This window comes from Meriones unguiculatus, chromosome 10 (genome assembly GCF_030254825.1).
Source record: "Meriones unguiculatus strain TT.TT164.6M chromosome 10, Bangor_MerUng_6.1, whole genome shotgun sequence".
NCBI classification, from domain to species: Eukaryota; Metazoa; Chordata; class Mammalia; order Rodentia; family Muridae; genus Meriones; species Meriones unguiculatus.
Genome location: NC_083358.1, coordinates 91929827 through 91932697, shown reverse-complemented (window position 1 = coordinate 91932697; position 2871 = coordinate 91929827). Strand labels below are relative to the sequence as shown.

General features: G+C 47.3%; 1 pseudogene; it reads right to left on the bottom strand.

Annotated features, from left to right (window-relative positions):
- Nucleotides 1–597: 597 nt before the first annotated feature.
- Nucleotides 598–1842, bottom strand: LOC110566412 (actin, cytoplasmic 2-like; annotated as a pseudogene).
- Nucleotides 1843–2871: the final 1029 nt, after the last annotated feature.

The following is a 2871-nucleotide window of genomic DNA, read 5'->3' as shown; positions in this document are numbered from 1 at the left end:
CTGGGTTCTAACGCTTGGATTTTTTCCCTCCCTTTTAGAACAAGAAGACAGAAATGGTAAAGTGGTTCAGGGATCCTTGCCAGGCTCTAGAAATCCTGGAAGTCAGCTTTCAGTTAATACCCTGCACAGATTACTACATGGTGCTCACACTGATCTGCCTGGCTGGGGATTTCTCTTCCACAGTGTGCTCTCCCAGCCACCAAGTGACCCAGCCACATGGACTAAGGTCTAAATGAGGATATGCACAGGGTATTAAACATATAGCAAGGGAACAGTTAGCTTGAATACAAGGTAAAAAAACACAAGTTCTATGATCCAGAGCTGATATCAGATACAAGCTTTGAGGACAAATTTCTTTTCAAAGGCTATTTCACTGAACAGGGGACCTAGGTCCTCTCCATGCATGGTCCTTGGTTGGAAGGGACATAGGAGGAGAAGAGGGAGATGGGTGGGACTGGGAGGAGATGAGGGAGGGGGCTACAGCCAGGATTCAAAGTGAATAAATTGTAACAAACAAACAAGGACAAGAGTCTATTCCAGTTTCATGAGGCTAGCATGAAGAGTGTTCATTTGCCAAGGCAAATTGATATTTCAGAATCAGCTCATGCAGCAGATGTCTGGCACCTGCTCAGCCAATCTAGAAGCATTTGCAGTAGACAGTGAAGGGGCAGACTGGTCATACTCCTGCTTGGTGATCCACATCTGCTGGAAGGTAGACAGGGAGGCCACAATAGAGCCGCCAATGCAGATTGAATACGTGCTCTCAGAAGGAGCAATGATCGTAATCGTTATTCCTGGGTGCTTCATTGCTGGGTGCTACTAAGGCTGTGATCTTGTTGTGCATCCTGTCAGCAGTGCCTGGGTTCATGGTAGCACCACCAAGACAGCACGGTACTGGCATACAAGTCCTTGCATATGTCCACATCACATTTCGTGATGGAGTTGAAGGTGGTCTAATGGGTGCCACATGACTGATGCCCAGGAAGGAAGGCTGGAAGAGCTCCTCTGGAGTTGTCGATGGTTGATCACCTGCCCATCAGGCAGCTCATAGCTCTTCTTCTAGGAGGAGAAGGATTCACCAGTAGCCATTTCTTGGCTCACAGTCTGCTGCTGGCTTACCCTGGAAGTTTTCTTGCCGCTCTATTGTCTGTGCTTCTTAGATCTCAGTGGAAGAAGAAACCGCCATTCTCATTATTGACAATGGCTCCAGGAAACATGGCGCCGGGGGTGTGATCGCCAGCAAAGTCAGCCAGTTTCCTCCCATCATAGGTCACCCATGACACCAGGGCAACATAGCACAGCTTCTCCTTAATGTCACACACAATTTCCCGTTCAGCTGTGGTGGTAAAGGTGTCGCATGGCTCAGTCAGGATACTCATGAGGTTGTCTGTCAGGTCCTGGCCTGGCCACAAGACACTGCGGGGCAGAGTGAAGCCTTCGTAGATGGACACTGTATTTGGGACCCCCTCACCAGAGTCCATGACAGTGACAGTGGTGCATCCAGACGCATCCAAGGACAGCTCCGCCTGGATGGCCACTTACATGGATGCGATACTGAAGGTATCCCAACATTATCTGTGTCATTTTCTCTCTGTTAGCTTCGGGGTTCAGAGAGAGCCCCGTTAGAAGAACTGGGTGCTCCTCAGGGGCCACATGCAGCTCATTGTAGAAGGTATGGTGTTAGATCTTCTCCATGTCATCACAGTTGGTGACAATTCCATGCTCGATAGGATACTTCAGGATCAGGGTACCTCTCTTGCTCTGGGCCTCATAACTCACACAGGAGTCTTTCTGCCGCATGCCTACCATGAAGCCCTGGTGTCAGGGGCAATGGATGATGGATGGAAACTGGCCGGTTTTGCTGGTGACCTCTCCCCTGCTGCCTTGTTTCTTGGAGCCATTGTCAATGACGAGAGTGGTGGTTTCTTCTTCCTCTGAGACCAAAGAAGGACGGGCAACACAGCAGCAAAGGAGACTTGCAAGGTAAGCCAGCAGCAAAGTGTGAGCCAAAATGTTCGTAATAATAAAACAGAATATTAATCTCTCATGTCTACTATTTCTTAAGTAGTGATAAGGAGTATAACATATTCTGTTATCTGCTCTATGCACAGAGACTTAGGGCTACCATTAACTATGATGAAACACTATGACCAAAGCAACTTTGGGAGAAAAGCCTTTATTTGACTTGCACTTCCATATCATAGTTCATCATCAGAAAAGGTCAGGACAGAACTCAAACAGGGCAGGAACCTGGAGGGAGGAGCTGATGCAGAGGGCATGGTAGAGTATTGCTTACTGGCTTACCTTCTATGGATTGCTCAGCGTGATTTCTCATAAAACACAGGACTACCAGCTCAGGGGTGCTCCCACCCACAAAAGGCTGGGCCCTTCCCGGTCAATCACTGATTAAGAAAAACCCTCCAACATGGTATTGTCATAAAAACAGACAGGTTGGTCAATGGAACAAAATCAAAGACCCAGAAATAAACCCACACACCTATTTGGACACCTGATTTTTGACAAAGGAGCCAAAACCATCCAATGGAAAAAAAGAAAGCACCTAAAAGAAATAGTGCTGGTCTAACTGAATGTCTGCATGCATATAATATAGGATAAACATACTAAAATCTGTACACCTAAAGAAGCTAAGCAAGAAGGAGGACCCTGGGTAAGATGATCAATCCTCACTCAGAAAGGCAAATGGGACAGACACCTAAAGAGAGAGAAAACGGAACAGGACAGAAGCCTACCACAGAGGGCCTCTGAGAGACTCTACCTAGCAGAGTTTCAAAGCAGATACTGAGACTCATAGCCAAACTTTGGGCAGAATTCAGGGAATCTGAGGAAAGAAGGAGGAGATAGTCAAACCTG